The sequence below is a fragment of the Moschus berezovskii genome, chromosome 9, assembly GCF_049115385.1.
Source record: "Moschus berezovskii isolate FMDL1 chromosome 9, NW_MosBer_1.0, whole genome shotgun sequence".
Taxonomy (NCBI): domain Eukaryota; kingdom Metazoa; phylum Chordata; class Mammalia; order Artiodactyla; family Moschidae; genus Moschus; species Moschus berezovskii.
Genome location: NC_142468.1, coordinates 98,590,923 through 98,602,478, shown reverse-complemented (window position 1 = coordinate 98,602,478; position 11,556 = coordinate 98,590,923). Strand labels below are relative to the sequence as shown.

At 40.2% G+C, this 11,556-nt stretch overlaps 1 long non-coding RNA gene across 2 annotated transcripts; it reads left to right on the top strand.

Annotated features, from left to right (window-relative positions):
* Positions 1-2,226: 2,226 nt before the first annotated feature.
* Positions 2,227-9,103, top strand: LOC129563484 (uncharacterized). Of its 2 annotated transcripts, none has more exons than XR_016038377.1 (3): positions 2,227-2,445; positions 2,556-2,896; positions 7,038-9,103. It is a non-coding gene; the product is annotated as an uncharacterized LOC129563484 (long non-coding RNA). The 2 variants fall into 2 exon arrangements; XR_016038376.1 differs by lacking the exon at positions 7,038-9,103 and adding an exon at positions 4,467-4,789.
* The last annotated feature ends 2,453 nt before the right edge of the window (positions 9,104-11,556 follow it).

Genomic DNA, 11,556 nt, shown 5'->3' with positions numbered 1-11,556 from the left:
ACTTAGGTTCATTTGAAGGAAACACAATAATATTATCATGGCAGAGCCAACTTTTTTACCTAATTAGGTGACAGAATCCTCTAGAAGGTAGAGTGGGGAGAGGACAAAATCAAAATTCTAGACCCAAAGCAGTAGATCTGGTCTTGTTTTTGCTGACTGTATAGAGAGTCTCCATCTATGGCTGCAAAGAATATAAGCAATCTGATTTTTCTGTTGACCATCTGGTGATATTCATGTGTAGAGTCTCTCCTGTGTTGTTGGAAGAGGGTGTTTGCTATGACCAGTGTGTTTTCTTGGCAAAACTCTTGTTAGCCTTTGCCCTGCCTCATTTTGTAGTCCAAGGGCAAACTTGCCTGTTACTCCAAGTATCTCTTGGCTTCCTACTTTTCCATTCCAGTTCCTTATGATGAAAAGAACATCTTTTTTTGCCTTAGTTCTAAAAGGTCTTGTAGGTCTTCTTAGAACTATTCAACTTCAGCCTCTTCGGCATTAGTGGTTGGGGCATAGACTTGCATTACTGTGATATTGAATGGTTTGCCTTGGAAACGAACAGAGATTATGTCACAGTTTTTGAGATTGCACCGAAGTACTGACCACTACCTCTGGCAATCTCTAATCTGTTCTACATAAGCTTTTTTTTTTTCTTTTTTAAGAGTCCATATATAAGTAATATCATTAAATATTTGTCTGTATCTTTCTGACTTATTTCACTACTTTAATGCTTTCATGATGCATATATGTTATTGAAAATAGCTTGATGTTTTCTTCTATGAGTTTTATGTTTTCAGGTCTTATGAAGACGTCTTTAAACCATTTTTAGTTTTTTTTAATGAGGTATAATAAGGGTGTTCTTTCATTCCTCTGTATGTGGCTGTGCAGTTTCCTCATCACCATTTATTGAAAACATTGTCCTTGATCCATTGCATATTCTTTTATTGTAAATTAACTGGTCATATATATGTGAATTCTTTCTGGGCTCTCTATGCCATTTCATTGATCAGTGTGATTGTTTTTATGTCAATATCAAACAGTTTTATTGCTATAGCTTGTAATATAGCTTGAAGTCAGGAAGTGTGATGCCTCCTACTTTGCTATTCTTTCTCAAGATTGTTTTGGATATTCAGGATCATGTTTAGTTCTATAAAAATTTTAAGGTTATTTTTTCTATTTCTGTGAAAAATGCCATTGGCATTTTGATACGGATTACATTGAAACTATGGGCTTCCCAGGTGACTTAGTGGTAAAGAATCTACCTGCCAATTCAGGAGATGTGGGTTCGATCCCTGGATCGGCAAGATCCCCTGGAGCAGGAAAAGACAACCTGCTCCAGTATTCTTGCCTGGAAAATTCCATGGACAGAGGAGCCTGGCAGGCCACAATCCGTGAGGTTGCAAAGATCTGGACTCCACTGAGCATGCACACATGTGTTGAACCTATAGATTGCTTTGGGTAGTATGAATATTTTAGCAATATTAATTCTTCCACTACATGAGAACAATATATCTTTCCATTTATTTGTGTCTCCTTCAATTTTCTTCATCAATGTCTTATAGTTTTGTTCCCTGTCTTCATGTCTAAAAGATTTCACAAGCATCATGTGGACTCATGAGCATTAGTCAAAGAAAACATCTCTGCCATCTTCCATCACCACCATGACAGAACTGTCTGAGGCATTTAGCCTAATTCCAAAGATTCTCATAGACTCAAATTCCAACTCTGAGATACCTTTTAAAAACTGATTTCTCAGTGAAGTAACTTATTACTCTACTTTTATATGACATCTAATTTCTATAGGCTTCCCTGGTGGCTCAGACAGTAAAACGTCTGCCTGCAATGCAGGAGACCCAGGTTTGATCCCTGGGTCAAAGATCATCTGGAAAAGGAATTGGTAACCCACTCTAGTACTCTTGCCTGGAAAACTGCATGGACAAAGGAGTCTGGTAGTTGCAGAGAGTCGGACACGACTGAGTGATTTCACTTTTCTTTTTCTTCGATTTATGTAGACTCTAGGACTAACACACCATCATAGATTTGGCATGGTAAAAACATATTGGGAAGACAGAAGTTTTTGATACAGCTCAGAAAATAAAAGGAAGACACTGATCAGCTCTCCGTGGGGCCTTGGGATCTTTGGTTCTACATTTGGCCTTCAGAGGGCGATGTTGCGCAAACTAAAGATCTCGTTCGGCTTCCTCTGTTCAGTTCTTCCTCCCTGCAGCTCGCTGAGTTCTTAACAGAGGCAAGAGAGGAATCAGACATCAAACATCAGAAAGCTGCAGGCTCATCTCAGCAGCTTTTGTGTTTTTATCTTAGCAAGGAACTTGTCCAGCCTTAAACTTCTTTTTCCTGCTACTTTCCTGTCTGCTCAGGGGGGTTCACAGCGTTTCCACTGTTCAGCCATGCTACTGTTGCTCATCTCAATACTGGGGATGATATTTGCCCTGAGTGAGTAAAATTTCTTGGTGGTCTGTAGTTCTACAGACTCTTACTACAAATGCAATTCTTTTCGTGATGATGTCTGCATTGCTTTTACTGACATGACATTGATTTTGCAGGAGATTCCAGAGGCCAGTCAGTGACCCAGCCTGATGATCCTGTTTTGGTGTCTGAAGGAACCTCACTGGAGCTGAAGTGTAACTATTCCTATGGTGCGACTCCCTATCTCTTCTGGTACGTCCAGTACCACAGGCAAAGACCCGAGCTGCTCCTCAAGTACTTTTCAGGGAACACTGTGGTTCAAGGTATCAGAGGCTTTGTGGCTGAATTTAAGAGCGGTGATTTTTCCTTCAACCTGAGGAAATTCTCAGCCCATTGGAGTGACTCAGCTGAATACTTCTGTGCACTGAGTGACACAGTGCCTGGGACTGCAGGAAGAGTTGAACACAAACCACTCATGGTAGTCGAGTTTTCAGACACTCTAGATCACTTCTTGTTTTATTTTATACGATCTTTTGCTATATCATTGCAAATGGGGCAAAGAGAGCTGAGCAGAGAGAGGCTCTTTTCAATAAGCCTACAGTTCCATGTCTGGTAAATTTTATTTCAGGAACTTTTTACTTGCTTTAGAAACCACATAACAATAAATAGTTAAGATCTGAGAATGATGTTCTTATCATGGACTAATCAGATGCTTAAGGACTTGCCTTTAGGTTGACTGTTTTAAGGGATTGACTGTAAGGATTTTCATTTACCACTTTGTGTCTTGCTCAAGACAGAAAACTAAAGATGAACTGCTCATGTTCTTTCCCTGAAAATTTGCCTCCTTAACTTGGTCATTCACAGACAATTTTCTTGACATTTTTTCCCCCTGGGTTTCACTATGTTGGTCACAAAGTGTTAGAATATTTTCTCTGAATATTTATTTCACTTAGGAGGAATTCTGAAGTTGGTTAACACTAAGAGATTGATTCGAATCTTACAGGGCTTAGAAAACTGTTATAGTCATGTTAGTTCTGGCAACTGTTTAAGAATAGTACCTAAGGAGAATGGAGATTTAGAATTCATCATATCTAAACACTTTTTCTCAGTTATAAAAGTAGCTTCTCATTCTTTTGGTATTCTCTTAAATTCTATAAATCTACATTAGAAATTTGTGTATATAACTCCTTTGCTACTTTCTTCCAGCTATGGACATTTTCCCCCCTGCCTTGCTTTCACCCTGTTCTTGTATTATTTCACTGTTAGAATGTTAAAATTTGATTTTTATATGTTAAAATTGTCATAATTAATCAGGTAATAAGTTCAGCAATTCAAACTCTGCTAGAATATTGATAAAAATTTTAATGAATACTAGGATAATACTGGAACCAGTATAAATTTGTGATACATATAAACTTTTTGTCTAGGATGGGAAGAATTGTATAAGAAGTTTTTGTAGTCCTTGTAGAGAAAGAGGAGAAGGAGGAGGAGGGAGTTTTCTGCTTGCCTATTTGGCCTACACTATAACATATGAGGGGCTTTGCCCAGGTGGCTCAGTGGTAAAGAATCCACCTGCCAATTCAGGAGATGTGGGTTTAGTCCCTGGGTTGGGAAAATCCCCTGGAGAAGAAATGGCAACCCACTCCAGTATTCTTGCCTGGAAAATCCCATGGACAGAGGAGCCTGGTGGGCTATAGTCCACTGGGTCGCAAAGAGTTGGACACGACTTAATGACTAAACAGCAGCACAGCATAATGTATAAGGAGATACGTGTATAGGAGCTCTCAAAATGTAAAGAGAATGAGTAGATTGTGACCATGGTTTATCTTAGTTAACTGGTGAGTCTGAAAATAGCAATAATTTTAGGACCTACTGATATGGTTTGTAATAAATGTGTTTAAGTGATTGCTGGATAGGTATCAGGAAAGTAAATGGGGTATTGGAGAAACACAATTAAGAACAAGAAATGTATGCTCATTTAGTGTCTCTTTCCCTCCCTCCCCTCCTTTCTGTTTTTGGATCACACTCTCTTCTGCCTCTCTTTCCAGGTGACTCACTGTCCTTAGTTAAACCATACGCCCTGAAGGACTACAGGGGGCACTTTATCCAGGAGAAGTTTTGATTTGAAGTTTTTCTTTTGATTCTGAACTCACGCTGAGTTTGAAGAAAAATAAGTCCTACACCAAGGACCCCAAGCATCTGGGAGAGCATAACCCAACCTTCCAACCCTAACTCTGCCTGTGAATTCAAAGCGGTCTTCCTCCCTCCCTGGATCCCTCCCTTCTTCCTTTTTATTAATAATTCATTGTTATTTATATGATTGTATGATTTTTAGAACTTTTCTACAATAATAAATTATATTAGCAATAAAATGAAAATCTTGAGCTACTTTATCTATGAAATTAACAATTTGGACTTTCACAGTAATTAACTAGGGCTTCCCTGGTAGCTCAGCTGGTAAAGAATCCACCTGCAATGCAGGAGACCCTGGTTCAATTCCTGGGTCAGGAAGATCTGCTGGAGAAGGGATAGGCTACCCTCTCCAGTATTCTTGGGCTTCCCTGGTGGCTCAACTGGAAAAGAATCTGCCCACAATGTGGGAGACCTGAGTTCAATCCCTGGGTTGGGAAGATCCCCTGGAGAAGGAAATGGCTACCTACTCCAGTATTCTGGCCTGGAGAATTCCATGGACTGTATAGTCCATAGGGTCAAAAACAGTCAGACATGGCTGAGCGACTTTCACTTCCTAGGTAGTACCAGTTGAAAGGCAACATGATAGGATGATGCTGTGTGTAATGGTTCAGCATGTGCTTTGAATCAGAGACCATTTTATGTTATTGTCTCCATGTAGCCAGAATACATGGGACCTGGAATCAGAAGAAGGGGGTGGCTCCTCTCACTGTTACACCTAATAATCCATTAACAAACTTTAATAGATTTTCAAGCTGGCAACTTTATGCATGTAGATCTGGAGATCTTAGTCCCTAAGGGAAGAATTCTTTCACCAGAGGGTGAAACAATGGCTCCAGTCAATGGACAATGAGAATGGATATTTTGGGCTCTCTAGCCTCCAGTACTCTTGCCTAGAAAATCCCATGGACGGAGGAGCCTGGTAGGCTGCAGTCCATGGGGTCGCTAACGACTGAGCACCTTCACTTTTACTTTTCACTTTCACACATTGGAGAAGGAAATGGCAACCCACTCCAGTGTTCTTGCCTGGAGAATCCCAGGGACAGGGGAGCCTGGTGGGCTTCCGTCTATGGGGTCACAAAGAATCGGACACGACTGAAGTGACTTAGCAGCAGCAGCAGCCATCAAATCTGGAGAAGGCAATGGCAAGCCACTCTAGTACTCTTGCCTAGAAAATCCCATGGATGGAGGAGCCTGGTAGGCTGCAGTCCGTGGGGTTGCTGAGGGTCGGACATGACTGAGCGACTTCACTTTCACTTTTCACTTTCACACATTGGAGAAGGAAATGGCAACCCACTCCAGTGTTCTTGCCTGGAGAATCCCAGGGAAGGGGGAGCCTGGTGGGCTTCCGTCTATGGGGTCACACAGAGTTGGACACTACTGAAGTGACTTAGCAGCAGCAGCAGCAGTCATCAAATCAACATGGAAGAATAAAGAACCTATTAGCTAGAGTAATTGATCTTGAATAACAAGAGGATACTGGATTGCTTTCATACAGTGGAAGCAAAGAATACTGTGTTTGGAGCCGCTTACTACTTTCCTGTCCAGTGGTTAAGCTTAATGAAAAACATCAGCAATCAAAACTAAAACAGGACCATTGAAAACTCAGATCTTTCTGAAATAAAGGTTTGGGTCACTCAAACAGGCAAAGAACCAAGACCTGGAAAGTGAAGACTTCAAGTTGATTTTTTGTGACATTTCATATGATAGGATATTAAAATTGACCTTGTGTTAGTTTTCTAAGGCTGCCATAATAAAATACCTTAGCCTGGGTGGCTTAAGTAGCAAACATTTGTTTTCTCATAGTTCTAGATGCTATAAATCTAAGATTTAGGTATTGGCAGGGTTAGTTTCTTTGAGGCATGTTGCTTTTGTTTGTAGATGACTCCTTTCTCACTGCTTTTGCCAAGTCTTACTTCTGTTTCTTGCATGTCTATGTCCAAATTTCCTCTTCTTATAAGGACACTAGTTACATGGATTAGTGCCTACCCATATGACTTCATTTTATCTTAAGACTGCTTTAAAGGCCAGATACAGTCAGATTCTGAGTACTGGGAATTAAGCTTCAACATGTGAATTTGGGAGGGGCATATGATTCAGTCAGTAACAATCCTCTAGTAAATAAATGTGAAGTTCATAAATAAGACAGCTGAGGCCTTCCTTGATTAAAATTTTCCCTAATTTCTGGTACACAGAATGATTATGTACACTTTTGAGGATGAGGTTTCCCACTTTCTCTTGATGTGTTTTTAGAGAAACTTGAAAAGTGGTTCCTTTTAAATGATACATTTAAAAATACTTCCTTAAAGCTGTTATTCATAGCTGTCTCTGACCTTTTGCTGTGTCTGATTATGAAATGTTCTCATTTTTAGTTTCATCCTTTTCTGTAAGTAAATCTTAATTTCTTTTTGTTTCATCTCTGCTAACAGAGATCTCTTCAAGAAAATTAGATATATCAAGGGAACATTTCATACAAAGATAGGCTCGATAAAGGACAGAAATGGTATGGACCTAACAGAAGCAGAAGATATTAAGAAGAGGTGGCAAGAATACACAGAAGAACTGTACAAAAAAGATATTCATGACGAAGATAATCACGATGGTGTGATCACTCACCTGGAACCAGACATCTTGGAATGTGAAGTCAAGTGGGCCTTAGAGAGTATCACTACGAACAAAGCTAGTGGAGGTGATGGAATTCCAATTGAGCTCTTTCAAATCCTGAAAGATGATGCTGTGAAAGTGCTGCACTCAATATGCCAGCAAATTTGGAAAACTCAGCAGTGGCCACAGGACTGGAAAAGGTCAGTCTTCATTCCAATCCCAAAGAAAGGCAATGCCAAAGAATGCTCAAACTCCTGCACAATTGCACTCATCTCACACAGTAGTAAAATCATGCTCAAAATTCTCCAAGCCAGGCTTCAGCAATATGTGAACCGTGAACTTCCAGATGTTCAAGCAGGTTTTAGAAAAGGCAGAGGAACCAGAGATCAAATTGCCAACATCCGCTGGATCACGGAGAAAGCAAGAGAGTTCCCGAAAAACATCTATTTCTGCTTCATTGCCTATGCCAAAGCCTTTGACTGTGTGGATCACAATAAACTGTGGAACATTCTGAAAGAGATGGGAATACCAGACCACCTGACCTGCCTCTTGAGAAACCTGTATGCAGGTCAGGAAGCAACAGTTAGAACTGGACATGGAACAACAGACTGGTTCCAAATAGGAAAAGGAGTACGTCAAGGTTGTATATTGTCACCCTGCTTATTTAACTTCTATGCAGAGTACATCATGAGGAACGCTGGGCTGGAAGAAGCACAAGCTGGAATCAAGATTGCCGGGAGAAATATCAATAACCACAGATATGCAGATGACACCACCCTTATAGCAGAAAGTGAAGAAGAACTAAAAAACCTCTTGATGAAAGTGAAAGAAGAGAGTGAAAAGGTTGGCTTGAAGCTCAATATTCAAAGATCATGGCATCTGGTCCCATCATGGGAAATAGATGGAAAAACAGTGGAAGCAGTGTCAGACTTTATTTTTTTGGGCTCCAAAATCACTGCAGATACTGATTGCAGCCATGAAATTAAAAGACGCTTACTCCTTGGAAGGAAAGTTATGACCAACCTAGATAGCATATTAAGAAGCAGAGACATTATTTTGTCAACCAAGGCCCATCTAGTCAAGGCTATGGTTTTTCCAGTGGTCATGTATGGATGTGAGAGTTGGACTGTGAAGAAAGCTGATCGCCGAAGAATTGATGCTTTTGAACTGTGGTGTTGGAGAAGACTCTTGAGAGTCCCTTGGACTGCAAGGAGATCCAACCAGTCCATTCTAATGAGATCAATCCTAGGTGTTCATTGGAAGCACTGATGCTAAAGCTGAAACTCCAATACTTTGGCCACCTCATGCGACGAGTTGAATCACTGGAAAAGACTCTGATGCTGGGAGGGATTGGGGGCGGGAGGAGACAGGGACGACAGAGAATGAGATGGCTGGATGGCATCACCGACTCGATGGACATGAGTTTGAGTGAACTCTGGGAGTTGGTGATGAACCGGGAGGCGTGGCTTGCTGTGATTCATGGAGTCGCAAAGAGTCGGACACGACTGAGCGACTGAACTGAACTTTCTTCCATTTTTTTTTCTATTTGAAAATTAATCTTTTTGAACTTATGTCTTTTTTAAAAATTAGGTCTTACCTTGCAGAGGTTAATTTTGTTCACTAACTTGGTGTCCTCTTGGACTCCTTCACTGCCCCTTAAACAGAATTGACATTCCTTTGAAGTGTCTCTTTGATGGGTCTGGTGGGTTCACTGGGTAAGGCAGAGGGCTTCAATCCTTACGCACAGGACAGTAGGAACAACCATCAATAGGGGAAGGGCTGTATAAAGGGTAGTATATGCATAGTATGGAATACACAGCAGAAGAACCTGTGTTAATGTACATATGTTAACCTATGTTTATAAGACCAACAAGATTTATTATTGAGTCTATAAAGCAAGTTACAGAAATGTATCACAATATGCATCATTTTGTATTAAATAAAAACTAAAATACTAAAAATGCTATATATTTTCTATTGGTTTGTATATTTAGTATACCGACAGTAAGTCCCCTACATAGGAATGAGTTCTGTTCTGAGAGCGTGTTCACTCTCTCAGTTAAGCCTAGTATGTTCATAAGTCCAACAAAGTTAGCCTTGGTACTGAACGGACACAATTGACTATATAGTACTGTACCGTAATAGGTTTATAATACTTTGTCACACAATAATATATAACAAACTGAAGAGAGAATTCATAGGGCCTGGACTCTGTCTTAGGCCTGTTCATGCTGATCATGCTGGGCCACCTCTCCAATGGACTCTGAACTCTGTGCTTAGTGCCTATGGAAACTACAATAGAAGGATAAGACCCCCTCTAGATAGGGGAATCTTGAAGAGCACATCCAGGTTACTCATCACCAAAGAGAAAACGTACTCTAATCACCCCTGCCTCCAGACAGGTCTTAAATTCTTTCCATGTCTATCGGAATGTAATCACAGACTTATTGATTATTAACTGTTTGAACACCTAACACATGAATGATGGGGTTATTGTGATTGTATTTACCCTTCCTTTGTTTTATGTAAGTCTCAAGGACATTGGGGTGGTGGGTTCAACATACACATAAGGTATAAAGGTTTTCACAAATGGTGGTCGGGGTCCTTGGCTAAGAGGAGACTCTGCCTTGGGCCCGCCGGTGTAACAAACTGCACTCTACTATCTGCATTGTCCTTCTGAGTGAGTTTGTTTCCTGAACGTGTGGCTACAACAAAACAAACACAAAAAGTAAAGAAAACACTTTTAATTGTACAGTACAGTTCCTTGAAAAATACAGCAGTACAGTACAACAGCTGGCATACAGGGATTAGCATCGAGTGAACAGGCAGGAAGAGTTACTGATGGAGGGAGAGGAGTTGGGAGCTGGTACAGCTGAAGGGTCATCAGCAATAGGAGGTGGAGGGCAGACTGTGATTTCACTCACACCTGGTGTTGATGGCATACATTTTGCTTCCTTGCTGGATTCAATTCTATCTACCCTCTTGAAAAAAATGATCCAGGGCTTGTCTGGGTGGTAACTCTTTCTTTCATCATAAAAGACCCAGTAGCCCTGGACTGCATTCTGAGCAGCTGCTGCAGCCTTTGTGTACCGTTCTACATTCTGGTCCTCTGCCTCAGAAACTGACAGTACCTCCTCCAGCAAAGAAAATCCCCTTGCCATTTCCTGCTTTGTGAAATCTCTTTGGTTCTCTAGTTACTTCTTCCTCTCATCTCTCTTCATCCTTTCTCTGGGCCTCCAGTTCCGATTTTCATTAGTAAGCTCCATGTTGGCTTCTTTGAAAGCTCTCAGCTTGTAGGTTCGTATGTAGGAGACTTACTGTATATAAACCAAAAGTAAACCTGCAAGCATCAATTCCAAATCTATGAATGATCAAAACGATCAAATTTGGAAGTGAAGAGTCAAAGAGAATTTTAATTTATATATAATGACTTATTATTTTAAACCTCCCTAGATTCATGAATTCCTCTTAATGTTAAACTTAATAAAATTATAAAAACTTTCCTAAAATTTTATCCATATTCTGCTATATTCTCATAAAAATGGGGGAAAGAGAAAACAATCTCCTTTTGATAAGATTTTGCTCACCTGCATCAAGTGAAATAGTTCTCTCTCCCCTGGGATCATATCGCTTTCAGTACTTTCCTCTTATGGTCCTACTCTTTGATTCTTTTATAGTTATGTTTACTTTTGTTTTATTCAGTGGACTGTAAAATGCTGTCTCATCCATTTTACATATTCTTAAGATTTCATAAATTACCTCATTTACAGTAGAATTTTAGTAAACATTTATGCACTTATTTTGAACTAAGTAAAAAAAAATAGCAATAGATGAGAACTGTCAAATTATTTTATGGTATTAATTTTCATGAAATTCCATCTTAAAAGTAGGATTGGTTCATTTTTAATCCCCGTTTAATCCATGCAGTTATATTGTTTCCTGATCTTCAGCATTTCTTTGACCAAGAAACAGGAAGTGAGTGGAGTTGGGGTTGTACAATGTTGAGTTGAGTGAGTTTAGTCGCTTAGTTGTGTCCCACTCTTTGCGACCCTGTGGACTGCAGCACACCAGGCCTCCCTGTCCATCACCAACTAGTTGGTCTAAAGTGACCTTTGTTTCTGCACACTAGGGGGCGCTGTAGGCTTTACAAGAAGTAAAGACTGATGGTTCCAAATGTTCCAAGGAGGGGAGTCCAGAGAGCAAATGTTCAAACTACTACACATTTGCACACGCTTTTCACACGCTAGCAAGGTAATGCTCAAAATTCTCCAAGCGAGGCTTCAACAGTACGTGAACTGAGAAATTCGAGATGTTCAAGCTGGATTTAGAAAGGCATCTGGTCCC